Source organism: Solanum dulcamara, chromosome 10 (genome assembly GCF_947179165.1).
Source record: "Solanum dulcamara chromosome 10, daSolDulc1.2, whole genome shotgun sequence".
Taxonomy (NCBI): Eukaryota; Viridiplantae; Streptophyta; class Magnoliopsida; order Solanales; family Solanaceae; genus Solanum; species Solanum dulcamara.
Genome location: NC_077246.1, coordinates 57,294,920 through 57,316,592, shown reverse-complemented (window position 1 = coordinate 57,316,592; position 21,673 = coordinate 57,294,920).

Sequence of the window (21,673 nt, the reverse complement as noted above, 5' to 3'; positions counted from 1 at the left end):
CTGAAGATAAGATTGAAACAAAAGGAGGAATCGACAACTGAGATCAATCGTAACCCATTAGAACTACACCTCGATTTATGCACTATAAATACAACCCGCCTCTCACCTACTAATAAAAATGCACCAAGTCGAGAGTGTAGTCATCTATTCCAAGCAACCTAAAAGAGCAAACGAGAGAAGCTAATAGAATCAAAAGCATCTATGCACAAAGGAAAAAAGTACTACTCTACTGCTATTCCAAAAAAAGAACAATGCAAAACCATTAACTACTAAAAGAAATCAACTACAGGGGATAAATGCAAACACATATTGCAAAATAAGGATTTAACAACAAATAGCAAATAGTCAGTAGGGCACATAAACAAGTACGGGTATGAAAACCCAAATCCACACATTATCCACAGTCAAAGGTAAAAGAAATAAAAGATCACATTCATTCTAGTGATACCTAAGACATCATCCCTTAGGGTCGGCCTATGGAAGCGATGAATTGACTATGTCTGACCTCGAACTAGATGACTGTACTTGTGCCATAGGGGCCTGACCCTGTTGAGCCCATCTCCTACAATGTGTGACTGTAGGACACTCTCTAGCCGGATGCCCCAACTCAACACACGTATAGTACTTCCCACCAAGAGCAACTTACTGAGATGAACCAGCTAAAGTAGTATGATCTTCAAACCTGAATGCCCAAATAGCAAACCCAAAGATATCTATCGTGAGCTATATACATGGTGGGTACCATAACCTACCATAGAAACTCCTGAAACCTAAGGCTCTCGCTCCATAGGTCTGGTAGTTTGAGACTAAGGTTGGCACTCACTAAAATGATGCTTACCTAGGGGTGAGATGCAATCACCATTGTACTGGTGGCATGTCCTTGTATGGTTACCTTTGTAAGTCTCACTACATGCATAATCCATGGCCCTTGCATAACTCACCACTCGGGGAAAAGTAGATCCAACTATTATCAAGTGCTCCAATGTTAAACAAAGAGAAAGCTCAATCCACCAATAAACCCCTAAATTAATTCTCGCTCCATAAGGAAACAATGTAGGAGTCTGCATGGCTCGCTCAAGAAACCCAACCACATACTCAAAGACCAATGAAGAACCCTGTTGAAGACCTACAGATCCAACTCTAGGTTGAGAACCAAACCACTCGATGTACCCAAAACCACACTTATCTGTGGTGTATCCTCGAATTGACTCAAAGTCCCCAACATGGAATCTTGAGGAGTCGCAGTGACCACTAATTCTAGAGCTTGGGCTACCCCCAGATCCTCATGCTACAACTAAACGTCACTGATGTCCTAACCAGGTATTGAAGCCCTGGTGATTTGAGTAGGCATCTATTCTATGTCCATCAAAAACTTCGTGCTATCTATCTAAAAGAGAGTGGGTCTAACGAAGCATTTTAGAGGTCATATGAAACAAAGGCATATGATAAATAGTCAAGAATGGAATTTCCTCAAAATGCCCTATAGCTTCCCGAAGATAGGATACATAAGTATCTGCACCAATCCGAATGACTCTACTAGGCATTAGCTCTCGTACCAATGATATCGGCAAACCTAGAGCTCTAATACCAATCTTTCATGGTCGGATTGTTTAGGTCATAATGGCACTTACTATATCCCACCAATAGGTAAGCCTAACCCATAACCCAGAGCCAGAGACATCGGGCTATCACACAAAAGCGAAGATTGTGGAAGATAACAACAATAATAAATATGATAATGAGAGAAAATCAAATCAATACAAAAATAAATCCCCAAGACCTGGTATCATTCGGTAGTTGAGTTTCTAGTCAAAACAAGAGTACAAGCTTATAAAACACAAGATATAAGTGCAGATTATCTCTGGGGAAAAAATAAAGACTAATCATATCTAGTATAAAAGGCAGTAGGCAACTTCAAACGCTAGGAGCTCACCCCAGCCTCTGAATACAAAGAGATTCTCCACATGAGATCCAAATCAGCACAGAACCCGTACTATAATCTGAATGGTGCAAAAGTGTAGTATGAGTACCAAAAAGTGGCACTTAGTAGGCATAGGCCGACTGAGCTCCAAAGATAACATAATTATAAAATGCATGTAAGATAAGAGCATATATCAAAAGTAACAAATAAACTATAGGAAATCCATAATAAGGGACAAGATGGGAGCACTGAGTGTAAAGAAAGTAGGTAAAGAAAGTAAAAGACGAACCTAGATGTGCTAGCCCACAACCTATACACGATAAGCTCTACTAAAGAAGACAACTAGAAAGAAACATACCAATAGAAATAATCATAATAACAGGCAAATGCTAATAAGGCAACTCTAAAACATACAAATAAGAGAAAACAAGGGCAGTATCTACCTTCAAAAAAAAGAACAATCCTTCGCACTGCCAAAAATATACAAATAGCCAACCAAAACCTTACCGAGCCCCATATGCCAGGCAGGTACATAATTACAAACTAAAACCTATAGGGCCTCCATAAGACCAACAAGTCAACATGCAATTATATTGGTGATAGGCAATGCATATGAATGAGAGTAATACAATAAAAATCAATTATGTCATAGTACCAAGATATATATACCTAGCCCTCACTCCCAGCTAGTGAGGTAGACCTATGTAGCACCTCTCTCTTGCAGTTCAGCCGGTCACACAGAAAAAGGAATCCATGGGGTACTCGAGAGTGTCCACATATACATGCTTGGTCCCGATCCAGGACTTTTCTCTCTATTAGTGTGACTGTAGATCATCAATAAGAACCATCATCAATATAAACCAAGAATATGGAAAAGGTCATCTTTCTCCTCGACGGGTCAAGTAAAAAGGAAAGTGCATCCCAGATGCCTCTAATAGTTCCAAGTAGAAAAGGAGCATATCTTTAATGACTCATAAATATCCATAATCAGTTTATCAAAAAGATTCAGGTGGTATGACTCTCGTTAAAAGGTAAGTTTAGTAGTAAAAAAGGCAATAACCATATTTCCTAAAAAAGATGGTCAAATCAATGCATGCTCGGGATTGTACCATAAAACACATGTAAATAAGCAACCACAACAATGCATGGAATTACCTGTATCCACACAATTCAAGCAATAGAAATACAATATACACAACTAGTACATCACTCCTAGACTATAGAAACTAGCTCGGAATCCAGCTAATCCTCGATCAAGGCCTTAGTCCCAAAATACTTTAACCATCTCACACAATAGCATAAAAAGCTACATCTACTCAAACAATGAAAGGAATTGTAAAGAGAAAATAGACAAACGAGTAACTTAAGAACCTTAACATCTACCCAAAGATAACATTCAAGGGACCAAACTGCCAATAACTTCATCCTACTGCAATAATATGCATTGAAGGACCCCAGGTCTAATCATAGGATAAAAGTTTCATCACAATCACAGGCCTAAGTAGGGCCGAACCTCACTAATTCCAACACAACCTCACGGTCCCCACTCGAGCTAAGGGCACCAAATCTAAAAAGATACTCATTAGAGGAAACTATACTAAATAGAATCACCAAAACTTGCCCGAAGGATCTAAACATACCGGGTACTATAAAGCATCAACTATCAACCCAAGAGAGGCTAACAACCCTAGGTTAAGACAAAAGCTAGGAATTTCCAACCAAAACTAAGGCCCTCACAATACTAAACTAGCCTATGACTCAAACGGGAATCAAAATATAAGGATAAGGAAAGGAAATCATAAACCCAACATATCCAATCCTAACTAACATGAAAAATATGCTAAATAATATCTTATGAAGTACAATCTAAAATAAGTAGATCGCAGTCTACCTCGAAGCCGAGCATGCGCACACCAAAGTCTATAAATTCGAAGCTTTTCTTCCCGAACAACCTCCAATTTTCCCCCATGCTATCAAAATATTGATCACCTCGTCAATACAAATATTATGACACCAAAAATGCATTTTTCAAAAATAGACCCAAAATTGGGTCTAAAACGAGATTGTGGGACCCGCACTAGGAATCCCAAAATCAACTTTGTGAAAATGTTCTAAAAGACTTATTGATCTTGTATCCCAAATGGGACATGATTCGATGCTCAAAAATGAGGAAAAGCAGCTCATGCAATAAAATGGCCATTAAAGCTTTGAAGGAAGAAAGTACAACAGCTAAGCTCGGGAAATTACCTCAAACAGAGAGTACCCAGTAGTCCCCAAGCACTCCGATACATATCCACAAACTTTCTGAACACGCTGGGCTTTCTCCCAAAATAGAGGTCTTGAGCTCAAGATATGGGATTTTAAAGTTGGAGAAGAAGTCCAAAAATGGGTTTGGTCTATTTAAAGACCCACCTAAACTGCTCATCACGATCGCAGAGTACTAGGCTCAGAATCGCAACCCACAAGGAGAATACACTTCACAATTATGGCAGTGACCTCATGATCATGAAGGCCTATTAGGGAGAGGGTCGCAATCGTGGCTAGGAGTCATCGCGATTGCGAAGGTCAAGGGTGGCCTACTCTAGCAAGGTGCTGTAATACAGATTTGGCAAAGTCCAAAATCTCCGACGGGGTATTTGGGATTTGTTCAGAATCTCGTGCATGCAAATACACTATGCTACCATCAAATTTGACATTTTAGTCTCAACGACATAGTCAAAATTCTATTTCAAGTTTGTCTCTATAAAAAGTGGATTCCACACCCAAACACTATTTTTTTTCAATTCTAAAAAAAGGCTTAGAATGACACCAAAAGCCTCTAGAACCGTACAAAAGGTCATTCTAGATCACACTCAACATTCTAGAGCTAACCACGTTGAAAGAATTTCAATTTGAGCATATTTTTCAAGAATGTTGACCAAAGTTAAACTTAAGCTAAAACTTAAAGGCTAAAATGCCAAATGGCTCAAACTCGCACTAAAAGGCTTGAGACTCAAGACAAACATGCTACTAGCCTAATTTGGCCATTCTAAAGCTGATTAAACTATCAAAATTCGGTTCTGAGGTCGTTTTGTTAGAGTTTTGACATAATTCAACCGTTCAAATCCTGATAGCTTCAAAATAGGAAAATGGGCAGAAAACCCAAATAAACAACCTAGCGACTGAACTATTAGTGGCAGCAAGTCATAAATGACGTAAGGTTGTTATAGAAAAGCTCTAAATGCTGAAAAGATCATAAAAGATTAAAATGACATGGAGGATCATTACAAAAAAAATGATAAAGATATGCAATGCAATGCCAAGTATAGTGATGCATGTATGACCTTGTGATACACACCCATTGTCTCTCAGTCTAGGAGCCAAGGAGGATTTATCAGTCCATGCATCCATCACAAAGTATGACACGACCCTTAAAATAATATAACCATCGCGACGCGTAACACATTCCTCAAAATAGTACATCCTCTTTAATTCTTATTCTTCCTCAATTCACATAATACTTCTCACAACCTTGTCCCAGAACCAATGCAAATAGACATGTTCACAGAAATAATGAGAAGATGACCATTTTTATAACAATGCACAATTTACAATAACACAGTTGTGATACAACATCAACAATGAATCAATAAATCTTTCAAATCATTCTCGCCACATCACATATCAACATATAATTAAGTTGGCTTTTATCACCCTTTTCATCATTAGGATTATTTAATATGAATAAGTAAGCCCATCACCAAGTCCCATTACTCCCCAATGCATATAACATGGAAGTACGAGATTCTATACACTTAACAAGAATCGAAAAATTCACTTGCCTCAAATAATTAAACAATCACTTCGGTATTTGTGCCTTCTCTTTTTGTTGGGCTTCCAAACCAATGCAATCTAATCAAAATAAATAATCACAATAAGATTTTGAAACTAACAACACCTATAGTACTATATGTCTAGCCTAGACCTAAAAACTCACTCAAATCTATAATCAAGTTTCTAATCTTGATGCCAACTAATATGCCAAGTTTTATTTTACCTAAATTTCAAGCCTAGGGTTAAGTCTTAATTTCTCCAAACAACACAATCCTAATAGTTTTCAAATAATATAATAAACCCAATACTTAATTACCTGACATCAATATGTCAAAACTTAAATCATAATTTGATAGTCAAATACATTAAAAATCAAATCCACTAATTTATAATCTAATAACTACACACTTAATCACAAACTGAAAGCTTAACCAGTGTGCAAATCTATTCTGTAAATATAATTTCTAATGTTTGACCAATCAATTGCCAATAATTGGTATTGTTACCCAATGATGCCATTAAAAGCTTGTCCCCCAAGATTAAAAGAACCACAAACAACAAGGGTAGTTCAAATTGAAACATTAACATTCTGATGCTATTTCGTTTTCTCCCTCTAATAATATTATAATAATAACAAGTCAGGTTACTCTACCTTTAGCATATTAACCTATTTCATACATAAATTGAAAGCTTTGATGGGCATTCTTTTTATCTAAGCAACGATTTTCTTCTCCTCAGTTGTGTGCTTCTTTTTCATTTTCCCTCAATTTATAATCTAAAAATTGTTAAACCCCTTTACTTTATTTCAATATATGGATCAAGTAGTATAGGATTTTAAATAAATTATGGAAATGGCCCATTAACTACTTACTAAAAATTAAATACTTAAAATTTCTCTGCTAATTAAATAACTATAGTTAAATGAGTAATTCAAAATTCCCATTTAAAATTTAAGGAAAGGGTCTTTCATGAAAGAGAGAGAACTAGTTCTCAAAATGACCTAATAGGTCATTACATTATCCACCACTAAAAATCATGTTCGTCCTTGAACATAAAGTAAAAGAAAGTACCTGAAGCTTCGAAAAGTTGAGGATATCTAGCACGTATGTCAGACTCTGTCTCCCAAGTCGCTTCTCTAATTGAACGGTGCTTCAACTGCACCTTCACTGAAGTAATCTCTTTGGTTCTAAACTTCTGGACATGCCTATTCGAGATAGTTATAGGCTCTTCCTCAAATAATAAGTCTGGACCCAACACCACTGAATTAAGTAAAAACATATTGGAGTCATCCAGAATATACTTCCAAATTATGAAAACATGGAAAACATGATGTACAACTGATAAACTAAGTGGCAAGTCCAACTTATATGCCACCTATCCAACCATTTCAAAATCTCAAATCGGCCAATGAATCGAGGTCTAAGCTTTGCCTTCTCTTTGAATTACGTCACACCCTTCATGGGTGACACTCTGAGCCAAAGATGATCGTCCTCCATAAACTCTAGGGCTCGAACCCTCCTATCTACATAACTCTTCTGTCAACTCTTAACCATTAACAGTCTACCCTTCATTGTACAGGCATGCTCCATGACATCCCTAAGCAAGTCTGTATCTAATGAGTCCATCTCAACTGAATTGAACCAACCAATTGAATATCTACACTACCTACCATACAATGCCTCGAATAGGGCCATCTGAATACTTGAGTGATAACTATTGTTGTAGGCAAACTCTATTAAGGGCAAGTGTTGATCCCAACGAGCGCCAAAGTCAATCACACACACTTAGAATATGTCCTCCAACACTGAATTACTCTCTCGGACTACCCAAACCATGTTGTAGACCCTCTAGAAGTGAGAAGAATAAGAATTAACGAGGATGTACCATTTCAAAGGATGTGTCACGCTATGCGATGGTTATATTAATTTGAGGGTTATGTCATATGCCGCGATGGATTCATGGAATGATAAGTCCCCCATGGGTCCCAGACTAAGAGACAGAGGGTGTGTATCGCCATGTCAGACATGTATCACTATACTTAGCATTGCATTATATATCTTTATCATTTGTGAACTTGTGAGTGCCTTTTTGTTGAACTTGCGATTGATGAACTTAATCTCGTGTATTGGTGATCTGTAATTGTTAGTGTGTTGTTATTGAGCTATGTGCTATGTAAATTGTGAATTATTAGGTTGAATTGGTCTTGTGTTTAGGAGTTTTCTTGCTAAGTAATGTGTCATTTGGTACTCACCCCTTAATTCTAAATTTGTGTAGGTTATGGCCTTTATCTTCGTGATACTCTCTTTTCTTTTTATCTGAGGCTTCCTGGGGAGATTTGTGAGGTAGCTTTTTGTCATATCAGTGAACCTTCTCACTTTTATTTATGATCTTGTTCTACTTCAGAGATAATATTATTTGAGACCTGTATTTTTCTTTCAAATTTATTTGAAATACATTAGAGGCTTGTGCACGTGACGATCAGTTTTGGAGGTTTTAATTAACTTGAATTTGCTATCTGCATTATTAATTGTTGTTAAAATTTTATGCACCATAAAAAAACCATGACTCGTGATGGGTTCTATAGACTAGATCTTAGGAGTAGAAAATTAGGTCTGAGGTTTACTAGAGTCTTTATGGTCCGTATAAGTTTTCACGGATTGTGGACCATCTTCAAAAATAATGAAAATTTACTGAACATGATGAATGAATTTTACAGGTCGTAGAAGCTTTCACAGACAGTATATTGGTTTGTACATTGATACTACAGATCCCAGGCAACTCGGACTTTACAGGTGGGTGTACAAGTTGTATTGTCTGCTACTGACAGTAGAAGGGTCCGCAGAATCAAACTTTAGAAAGTTTAAAAATTCCTTTATCTTTTTTGGACCCTTTCATGGCCCGTAGATAGTTGTATGGTCCATATAGGACAACTGTAAAGGATATCCAAAAAAATTAATTAGGGGCTCTTTGGTCTTTTTCCATTATTTTAATTCTTATACTATGCTATTTTGGCCAATTCTAAGTGAGTATAAAGGATTCTTAATAGCCCTAACCCCATATTATCTCATAACTCACGCAAAATCTTTTTTTTTCTCTCTCAAGAAAGAACAAGGGATATCAAGTCTCTCCTCTAAAATTCAAGCTAAGGTTTCGTTTAAGGTGTAGGAACTTCATCAATTGGTTCTTTTTCACCTATTGAGTCCAAAAGAAACCTCAATTTCTATCAAGACCTTGGATTTTCATGGGTTCTTATTGAACTTTAGTTTCTTCTCCAAGATTGATATTAATTAGCATGAATTGAGTGTGATTCTATGTTATCAATGATATCTTCGTGAACACATAGCATTCAAATAATTTCATGATCATAATTATATTATTTTCAGATGCATGTCTCAGTATTATTAGATTTTTATGAATTAGGATGCTTTCGAATAAAGTATCTCTCAATATGTGAAGATTTCATGATTTAGATGCTTTCTATTAAGTATCTTTCAGATAATATTCAATTATTATGATTTAGTAGCTACTTAGTACTTCTAGCAGTGAAAGGCCCCAAAAGATGGAAAGTCAGAAAAATGGAGTTCATAGAAAGTTCCCAGAAAATCTTAATTTTTTAGAACCAGGTGGACTTCACAGAGCCTTCACGGGCCATGAAGTGGACCACTGGCCGTGAAAAGCTCACATGGTCCAGCTATGAAAGTTGGGAAAGAGGGGTGGAGGACACGAGAGGGTTCACAGACCGTGGGAAGCATCACAACCCGTGGTTGTGTCCCATGGTCCGACCTCCTCAAGGGCCCTATCAAGTCGACCCCATGTTTCATGTTAACGGTCCATTGTGACTCTCATGGACCGTAGTCCTTTTGGTCAAAATGCTAACTTTCCAGCCTTGACCAAGGTAATTTCCATAGACCACTCCACGGCCCGTGGAGCTCTTCACGGACCATGAAGATGGTCCATCCAGGGGTCCCGAATAGTTAAAGTCTAAGGGTGTTTTGATTTTTTTTCTATTGGTTCATTAGTGTATTTGGATAGTTTTTGGGTACAAATCCTACTCTATTAACTACCGTAAACCCTATTAATCTCTCATTCTCACCCTAATAGCCAAATTACAAAATTATCTCTCTAAAAATCTCCCAAGGTCTTCAAGAGAATTCAAGTTCAAGTCTCCTTATTCAAGTGTATTAGGGCTCTAAGGTGTCTAAGGTATATGGAAATTCGTCCATGGATCCTTCCATCCACAGAGACCCAAGGTTCTTCTCAAATTCTCTTTATGATTTCTTCTTCTAAGCCCCAATTTTCATGAATTTGCATTGGGTCATCTCAAATATGGTTTATTTCATTATTATTGATATAATTGTATGTAATTCAAGTTACATTTCATGATTTAAAGTTTATTTTCATGGACTCATGCTATATGCTATTTTCAAGTATGATTTCAAGGATTTATGATCATAATTTATAAAGGAATCTTTATGAATGATCTAAGATTGTTTATCAAGTCTTACGAATGAGTCATAAAAGTAATGAATGATGATAATTATGATATCAATAATATTTCAAGGAAAGTATAAAGGATGTGATGGGTTTTTCTCACACACTTATGTTAAAGAGGTGAAAGGCTTTTCTCATCAACTCTTGGATTCTTATGAATCAATCATGTTAATGAGTTACTCTTATGATTATTTTATGATGAGGATTAATATCTATTATTTTCTTTCCTAATGATGTTAATGACTATATTTTCATGAATTTCGTTGGGATACTGACTACGCACCAAGAGGTCTTTAAGGTAGGGTTTGGTCCATTAGCCAAAGTAAATACTCAAGGAAATCCTAGTAGCAACCTTTAGTCCATAATTACATTGCCCGCATAGGTTTCTTATGTCAATATGGCCTAGATGGTAGACCCACGTATAGCTCATGATGTTATGATGTTCTCACGGATTCTACCTTGGCAAAGTAGTCTCTTTCTTCTCGGTGTGGGAGTTACATGTCATTTAAAGGTCTTATCCCACACCAAGTTATATGAAAAGGTATAATTTCTCATGATGATTGTTTTGATGCATTGACCACATGATTATGATATTCAAATATATTAAAGTTTTATTCATGTTCTAAATATATTGGTCATGCATCCTATGTTCATATTGATTATGTCCTATTTTCATTGTTCATGCATATTTCTCACATATTTAGTATATTTTATATACTAACACATACTTTTTGCCTACATTATATCATAATATAGGAACCGAAGATCATTGTGCACCTCCTACTCGTGGCTAGAGTTGATATTACTTACTCTTATTGTTGGTGAGTCCTCATTATTCGAGGAAAAGATAGTTTCTTTTCATTATTTCTTATGACTTTTATTCCTATCATGGGTGCGCTAGGAGTTTGACTTATGCCCCCATTTATACTAGTAGAGGCATGTTAGATGTTCATCGAGTCTATGTTGTCTTTCCATTGTGAGTTTGAGGTTTACTCTCTTTCATAGAGATATTCATGTTGAGACTTTACTTTTGCTCGTATGATTTAGTCTTATTGATTTATGTACTTTATGTATGTTCATGAATGGTATGCTAATAGGCTTGATTGGAGTCCTTCGAAGTTCTAATTATCGTATCACAACTAAGGTCTACTTGGATCATGACAAGAAGATTATCAGTATGGTTCAGTAGTACAACTTAGTATTGTTTCCAGATTTATGCCTATTTTTTGTTGGGCGTATACTTAGCACCGAGTGGACTTATGGATAAAGGTTTTCGTTTAGCATCTGTGGACCTTTAGTAGCAATCCCATAGTCCTAGAACTACGTGCCATTATATGATTTATCTCAGATAGACATTAGGAAGTGGATACACCTTAGATCAGATATCAGGTTCGTACCTTAGCAAGTATGGGCACTCTCTTTTCAATATAGTAGCAGTACATTGAACTCCATGTAGTAGTTTACATGGTTTATATCTGTTATTAGTAAATCTCCCACAGTCAGACTTTTAGATTATTAAATTGATCATGTATTTTAGATATTTTAGTTCAGTTACTCAATTTTCATGATTTATACTTGATCATTGCATGTTTAGATGCCATAATTTCATGCAGTTTGCCATACTCAGTACTTGGATATACTGACTGCATACTTTTCTTCCTATATTATTTTATAATATAGGTTATGATGTTGATTATAAGGTTCATAGTTAGTACAGGTTCCTATTAGCTTGCAATATCTTAGCGAGTCCTCATGATCATAGGACGTCCCCTTACATTTTCTTTCACTGCTTACTTTCTAGTTTCAGAAAATTTAGAGTTAGCTAGGGACTTATCTAAAAGATTCACTAATGTAGTAGAGGCTTTCAAACAAACAGTTATATTCCGCCTATGTTGTTTAGATATTGTCTATCATGATGTCAGACTTTTATAAGACAACAAAAATAACAATTACTATTATAATAATATTTAAAGAAGTTGCCAACTATATGTTTCTCGATCTAAGCCTACCTAGACGTGACATGATGAATGAAGCATCCGGAGGTATCTCACCCAAGCTTCTTAGCATTTATTGAGCATTTCATCCGTAATGATAAACAAATATGCGAAAACATAAAGGGGTATTGGAACTAAGGAATTTGACATTAAATACGAATCAAGTCATCATAACATCAATTACTATGTCCAACAATACCTTCTACGTTAAGACTTAGCGAGGGATAAGACTATCCCTAACTCACCCTCAAGATTAGGTCAAAATACTAAAATATAATTCAAGTGTCTAATCATAACATAAGCTAGAAAGATAGGAGTATTTTTTCCGGATCATGGGAACTCACCACTAGTAGTGGCCTTCAATGATCAATCTAGCCTCGAGGAGGAGAATATGGAGCAACGCCGGTTCCTACTTAGTAATATCATATAGGAAAAAGTATGTGTTAGTACTTTGAATTTACTAAGTATCTGAGCATGCAATAATGAAGAACATTGAGTCATATATTTAGGTAATATGCATAAGTGAATGCATCCATGTGAAACCTTAAAACGTACATTTTGTGAGAAAGCGATTGTAACCAATATTTAAGACCATGCAAGCTATTTAACGGAATCCAACATAACCCCTCTACGATGGCACAGGGAGTCTACTTGCCAAGTAGAACTCGTCAACTTTAATCATTTCTTTAATTTTAACTTTAACGGCTAATCGTAGATCCACTAGCCTAAAATAGCCAACAAGGACCCCTATATTGGCGCATAGTTAATGCAACATGAGACTTTACTTAAGGACCCCTTAGGTTGAGTCCCCACCTACATGTTACATTCAGAGGTAGGTCAATCCCATAGAATAACACTTAGATATTATAGTAACATAAGCATTATATAACATTACATTAAATCATCATTCGGTGGAATAGCTCCCTAAAACCTTCCATTTGATTCAATGCAAATCAATGCGAGAATTGTCCTTTCACATTGAAATCTTACTTTGGCTAAGAAGCCCTTTCAACAATCAATCATTTCATAAGACTCCAATTACATAAAAATTTGCCTCATATCATTAATTTAGGGTCCAAAAACTTCATTTCAACTTTGCTTAAATCATGAGGAAACCTAGGTGGGTTCTTTTCATAAAACCTTCAAATGCATTTTAAAGAGTTCTTGCATGTATGAGAGGGAAGAAATACATCAATTTAGAATATCTCAAACAACCCACCATTCATACTTAAAGCCTATTTTATTCCTTCATATAGGCACTTTAGCAAATTATTCTATTCATGCAATGGAAAGTCAAACCACATCAATATAGGTAAATAAACTTAAAATACATCATAATCTATGCATTTAGAGTCATTATATAAAATCCCATGAAGATTCATCATTAGAATTGAAATATCAAGTTGAGAAGAACTTATGGGCTCCATGGGTGGAAATACCCATGTATGGAAACTCACATCCCTTGGGAACACAAAATCCCTATGGAAACTTTAAGAATAAAGGACACTTGAATGCCTTGTAATGGAAACCTTAGCCTTGCCTTAAAGTTCTTGGGAGAGTTTGAGAGGAGGAGAATTTAGTGTATTGAGTCTAAATATGGAGAATGAGGGTTTTAGATCTTTTAGGGTATTTAGATAGAAGGATTCATCCTCTAAAACCACATGATTTAGAATTAAAATGTAAGAAAATACTAGAATACTGTTCTTAAAATTTGGCCAGAAAGAACTTCACAGAAACCCTTCACGGTATGTGGTTCTCACCATGGTCCGTGGTGGGGTCCTGTGGTAAGGAACTTTAAAATATTTGGAAAAGGACCTGCAGGGTTAGTCTCTAAAGTCTTACCACGGAGCACATTCACTATTCGTGAAGGGCATTACGGGCCGTGAAAGGCGGCCATGGTGCAGGTCCTATAGGTGGACTTGCAGGGTATCCACCACGAGGACACACCACGGTCCGTGGTGGATTCCACGATCTTTGGTGGTCATATGTAGACCCTACCTTAGGAATATTTTTGAGGTCTTGGGGAGGGGTTACCACAGAGGGTTTCACCATCCGTGGTGCTCACCACGCTCTGTGGTCCTCCTTCGTGGTTCCTTCTTTCTAAGTGTTGACTCTATAAATCTCTACCACGGTTGCTCACCACAGTCTGTGGTTCTTACCATGGTCCATGATGGATTCTGTTGTCAACTCCTAGTGCTAGATTCTGCAACTTTCTAATAATACATCTTTGGTTCCTTGATTTAGGACCTTTTACGGTTTTGGGGTCTTACAATATCTTCTCCTTGGGAACATTCATCCTCGAATGAGAATCATTAGCATAGAAAAGGACATAGCATAAGGACTAGAAACCCAACATGTATACGATGACACTTGAAATGCATCAAATATAAAATCTTTAAGCTTTAGTACAAAATATAACTTTAAAATTCAACTTCATGAACATGCATGCATATGAAGACTTGGAAAACTGAAACATAAGATTCTTAAATACTTGAGAATGAATGATTTATTACCTTAGGCTTGAGTAGGATAAAAAATATGAAGGTAACATTTCATCATATCCGCTTCTGCTTCCGCTTCCCATGTAGCACTTTCAACTTGTTGATTTCTCCAAAGGACTTTAACGGATGCAATTTCTTTGTTCCTCAATCTATTGACTTGTTGGTCTAGAATTTCAACTGGAACCTTTTCATAGGTCAAATTCTCTTCAATGTTTACTATCTCCAAGGGGACTATGGAACTAGGATCTCCCACACATTCTCTCAACATAGACACATGGAACACCGGATGAACCATGACCATTTCCAAAGGTAATTCTAACACTTAATCAACTTTGCCAACCCGCTTTAAGATTCTATAAGGCCCTACATACCTAGGGCTCAATTTCTCTTTCTTACCAAACCGAACAACACCCTTCATGTGTGAAACCTTCAAATACACCCAATCATACACATTAAACTCAAGATCCCTTCTCCTAGTATCAAAATAGGACTTTTGACAACTTTACGATGTCTTCAACCTTTCTCTAATGACCTTCACCTTCTCTAGAGAATCAAGTACCAAATCGGGACCTAACAAGGGAATTTTGCCTATTTCAAACCACCCAATCGGAGACTTACAACATCTCCTATACAAAGCCTCAAATAGCATCATCTCGATACTTGAGTGGTAGCTATTATTATAGGGGAATTCGATGAGCAGTTGATGATCATCCCAATTTTCCTTGACCTCCAACACACAATACCTTAACATATTCTCTACTTTTTGAATTGTTCTTTCGCCTTGCCCATCGGTTTGAGGATGTAATGCGGTGCTTAACTTTACCTTAGTGCCTAGGCCCATCTGAAATGATTTCCAAAAGTAAGAAGTGAATTGTAAACCTCGATCGAAAATAATGGACATTGGCACACCATGCAACCTCAACAACTCCCGTATATACAACTTAGCATAATCTTTGGCACTATATGAGGTCTTAACCGGTAGGAAGTGAGCTGAGTTAGTTATTCTATCAATAATTACCCAAATCAAATTATGACACTTTCGAGTATGAGGCAAACCCACTACAAAATCCATGTTCACCTCTTCCCACTTCTAATTATGTATTTCGATATCTTGTGATAGGCCACCCGACCTTTGGTGTTTGGCCTTCACTTTTTGGCAATTCGGACATTCGGTAACAAACCTTGCTATGTCCTTTTTTATGCTACCCCACCAATAAAACTCCTTTAAGTCTCGATATATTTTCATTGAACCGGGATGTATAGAGTATAAAGAATTATGAGCCTGAACCAAGATCAAACTCCTTAGGATATCCACATTTGGAACACATAACCGACCTTGGTAGTATAGCACCCCATCTCCCCCTTATGAAAAGACCTCTACCATTTTTCCTTCACCAACTTCTTTAGTTCAAAAATTGCCGGGTCAAGGTCTTATTTTGATTTAACGTCTGCCACCAAAGAGTATTCGGACCCATACCAATCTTTGATGCATCACAGTAAAACACAAACCCTTTTAATCCTTCTGGTAGAGTCAAAATAGGAGCAGAGGTAAGTCGATCTTTCAACGTTTGGAAACTCTCCTCACACTCATCCATCCATATGAAGTTTGCCTTCTTTTGGGTCAATTTCATTATAGGAGATAAGATGGAAGAAAATCCTTCAACGAACCTTCTATAGTACCCGGCTAGACCCAAGAAGCTCCTAATCTCCGAAGGAGACTATGGTCTAGGCCAATTCTTGACCGCCTCCGTTTTTTTATGGTCAACCTTGATCCCGTCTCCGAAAACTATATGACCAAGAAATCCCACCTCCTTCAAACAAAATCCACACTTACTAAATTTTGCAAACAATTTCTTATACCTTAATGTTTGAAGCACAACCCTCAAGTTATTCTTATGCTCTTCCTCATCCCGAGAGTAGATTAAAATATCATCAATGAAGACCACAACAAAAGCATCAAGGTAGGGTTTTAACACTATATTCATTAGGTCCATAAACATTGTCAGTACATTAGTCAACCCAAAACTCATCACTACGAACTCAAAGTGACCATACCTTTTCCAAAAGGCCATTTTGGGAATGTCACGCTCTCTCACCCTTAGTTGGTGATAGCCGGACCGAAGGCCAATCTTGGAGAAGTAACTTGCCCCTTATAATTGATCAAACAAGTCATTTATTCTAGGGGTTGGGTACTTGTTCTTAATGGTCACTTTGTTCAATTGACGGTACTCTATGCACATTTGAAGCGACCTATCCTTCTTTCTTACAAATTGCACGAGAGCACCCTATGGTGAAATACTTGGCCTTATGAACCCTTTTTCTAACAAGTCCCTTAATTATTCCTTCAACTCCTTTAATTCCATTTGGGCCATTCGGTAAGGAGGAATAGAGATAAATTGGGTATCGGGGAGGAGATCGATACCGAAATTGACTTCCCTTTTGAGAGAGATACCGAGAAGGTCATCGGGGAACTCATTGACTATGAGGACCAACTCAAGAGAAGGACTTTCGAAGTCGACATCCCTAACCCTTACAATTTATAGATGCAACCCTTAGCAATCAACTTCCAGGCCTTCAAATAAGAAATGAACTTACCCTTCACTACCGAATTACGACCCTCCCATTCAAGAATGGACTCATTTAGAAATTGAAACTTGACTCGACGAGTGCTCAAATCTATGAAAGCATAAGACACATGTAAGAAATCTATCCTAAGTATAACATCGAAATCTACCACGTGAAGCTCTATGAGATCACAAAGAACAACTTTATGCAAAATGGACATGGAACAACCCTTATAGACTTTCTAGCCATAACCGACTCACCAATAGGGCTAGACACCAACTAAGGCTATACTAACATTTCGAGTAATATATCAAACCTATTACCTAAGAATGGAGTAATAACTGACAAGTTTTCACCGAATCTAACAATGCATACACATCAAAAGTAAAGACTTTTAACATATCGATAAATACATTTGGTTCTTCCTCAACTTCTTGCCTCCCATGTAAGGCATAGAAATGGTTGGTGGGTTGAAGATCTCCCTGAGCTTTTTGTCCATGACAACTTGGCCATGAGGCCTAGCACCACCACCACCTCTACAATCCTGAGCATGATGACTCGGATTGCCACTTTTGAAATATGCATTGGAGCCCACCAAATACTCCTTTTTGTGGGTCCTCCCACACTTTTTGCAAGTGAGGAAATCTTGGGCACCAATATTTTCTCTTGGGACCATCAGATTAGTACCTTGCCCTTGTTGAACTTGGGAGGAGAAGTATTGGTGGAACCTTGTCCCACCAACCACTGCCCACCTTGGCTTTTTCCATTGTTACCATAATAGAACCTTTGAGATTTGAACCCTCCTCCATACACTCTTGCCTTTTTGAACCCTCTTGACCTCTCCCTTAACATCTCTTCTTCAATTTGATCTACATACGTCATTAGTCGAGAGATGTCCATCTCTTTGACCAATATGGCCGTTTTGTACTCCTTGGACACCAAGCTTGAGACATCGAAAATAAACTTACCCACCCTTGACCGGGGGTCAGAGACCATGAAGGGAGCATACGTAGATAACTTAGTGAATTTGAGGGCATACTCCCTTGACGAAGGTTGATGAACTCTTGGATTTTGACCTCCCTTAGCTCCAATGGAAAGAAGTGATCTAGGAAGGCACCTTGGAACTCTTTCCATCCTATTGACCCTATTTCTTCATCCATCTCAATAACCTATTGTTCATACCACACTCGAGACACACCTTTGAGTTCATAGGCCACTAGCCCGACCTTCTCATTCGGTGGCACACCCATGATAGCCACAACCTGGTACTCCTCATTAATGAAATCCATAGGTCCTCATCTATCTTAGAACCATCAAACTCGGATGGATTTATTCTTTGAAAATCTCGAATCCTAGAGGCCAAATTTCATACTTGAGGAGGGGGAATGCCTTGATTCCCTTGGTTGGCTACATCTTGAGCCAACAATGTGATGATATTGCGAAACTCTGCATGGGTTACCCCTTCATCATGATGTGGGACATCAGGAACCGCAAGAGCTTGGTCCTCATCATCAACCCTTTCTCTTGGAGGTGCTCTTCCTCGAGGCATTATCTAGAGAACACAGAACGGGTCGTTAGTTAAAGGAAGGCTTAGGACACTCTAAGGTATTACATGTATTTGAAAGAAGTGAAAACTTTTCTAAAGGTCCCATAGTCTCCTATTCATTGTTGTGGCGCACTTCACAACCATGAATCAAGACCCTATTTGACATGGTATATTGGACTATGAGGACCATTTCAAAACCTCACGTTCTAATACCAAGTTTTCACGACCCAAGCCTAGGGCCTACACATGACACGGCGAATAAAGCACCTGAAGGTACCTCATTCAAGCCTCTTAGAATTTATTAAGCATCTCATTGGTAATGATAAATAAATATGCAGAAACATAAATAGATATCGGGACTAAGGAATTTGACATTTAATATGAATCAAGTCATCATAACATCATTTATTATGTCCAATAATACCTTTTATGTTAAGACTTGGCGGAGGCTAAGACATGTTCCTAGCTTACCCTCAAGATTAGGTCAAAATACTAAAATGTAATTCAAGTTTCTAATGATAACATAAGTTAGAAAGATAGGAGTATCATTCCTGAATTATGGGAACTTACCACTAATCATAGTCTTTAATGATCAATCTAGACATGAGGAGGAGAATATGGAGCAACGTTGATTCCTACATGTGATATCATGTAGGCAAAAGTATTTGTTAGTACTTTGAATGTACTAATTATGTGAGCATGCAATAATGAAGAACATTGAGTCATATATATAAGCAATATGCATAAGTGAATGCATGCATAAGAAACATCATGTGAAACTTAAAACATTTATTTTATGGGAAAATGATCGCAATCAACATTTAAGATTATGTGAGCTATTACATGAAATCCAACATAACCCCCCTACGTTGGCTTGGGAAGTCTACTTTCCAGGTAGAACTCCGTCAACCTTAATCATTTCTTTAAATTTAATTTTAACGGCTAATCGTGGATCCACTAGCATAAAATAGCCGACAAAGGCTCTATGTTGGCGCATAGTTAATGCAACATGAAACTTTACTTAAGGAGCCCTTAGGTTGAGTTCTCACCTACATGCTACATTCGGTGCTAGGTTAATCCCACGGAATAACATTTAGATATAATAGTAATATAAGCATTATATATAACTTTACATTAGATCATCATTCGGTGGAATAGCTCCTTAAAACCTTTCATTTGATTCAATGCGAGAATTGTCCTTTCACATTGAAAACTTATTTTGGCTAAGATGTCCTTTCATCAATCAATCATTTCATAAGACTCCCTTTACATAAACATTTACCTCATATCATTCATTTGGAGTCCAAAAACATCATTTCAACATTGCTTAAATCACGAGGAAAACTAGGTGGGTTCTTTTCAGAAAACCTTCAAATGTATTTTAAAGAGTTCTTGTATGTATGAGAGTGATGAAATATGAGAGTGATGAAATACATCAATTTAGAACATCTCAAACAACCAACCATTCATACTTAAAACCTCTTTCAAGTCTTCATATAGGCACTTTAGCAAATCATTCTATTCATGCAATGGAGAGTCAAAACACATCAATCTAGGTAAATAAACTTAAAATATATCATAATCTATGCATATAGAGTCATTATATAAATGCCCATGAAGATTCATCATTAGAATTGAGATATCAAGTTGAGAAGAACTTATGGGATCCATGGGTGGAAAGACCCATGGATGGAAACTCACATACCTTGGGAACACAAAATCCCTATGGAAATGTGAAGAAAAAAAAAGACTTGAATGTCATGTAGTGCAAACCCTAGCTTTGCCTTGAAGTTCTTGGGAGAGTTTGAGAGGAGGGGAATTTAGTGTATTGAGTTTAAATATGGAGAATGAAGGTTTTAGAGATTTTAGGGTCTTTAGATAGAAGGATTCAGCCGAAAAAGACTAGAATATTGTTCTTAAAATCTAGCCGGAAAGAACTTCACGGGAACCCTTCACAGTCCGTGGTTCTCACCACAATCTATGGTGGGGTCCTTTGGTAAGGAACTTAAAAATATTTGGAAAAGGACCTATAGGGGTAGCCTCTGAAGTTTTACCACGGAGCACATTCATGGTTTGTGAAGGGCATTACGGGCCGTGAAAGACGGCCGTGGTACAGGTCCTGCAGGAGACTTGTATGGTTTCCACCACAAGGACATACCACGGTCCGTGGAGGGTTCCACGATCCGTGGTGGTCATCCGTGGACCCTGCTTTAGAAATATTTTGAGGGTCATAGGGAGGGGTCACCACAGAGAGCTTCACGGTCCATAATGCTCACCACGCTCTATGGTCCTCCTTCGTGGTTCCTTCCCTATAAGTGCTGAGTCTCTGAATCTCTATCACGATTTCTCACCACAGTCTGTGGTGCTTATCATAGTCCGTGGTTGGCCCCTGGTGCTAGATTCTGCAATTTTCTAAGAATACATCCTTGATTTCTTGATTTAGGATCTTTCACGTTTTTGGGGTCTCACAATATGAATGCTCACCCACCTTTTTTTATTCACATGATGATGATGATGCAAATAATATTTGTTATCACACAATTTGATAAAATAAGTAAAAATAGTGTTACAATATTTATTAGCATACAATTTGATAAAATAAGTAGAAATAGTACTGTTTTACCTCACAAACTAAAATAGACATTCAAATGAGTAAAATGGAGAAAAGGAGGGTTAAAATTAGTTGTCAACAAATCCTTCCTCTGAATCATAACCCTCAAATTAGATTTCCTCTTTCTCAAGTCTCCTCTCAAGCAAAAACTAAGGTTCCAAGCTTCAAGTCTCCATTCCAAGATTCAAGCTAGTGATTCCAATCCAGGTATGTGGAATTTCATCAATTGGT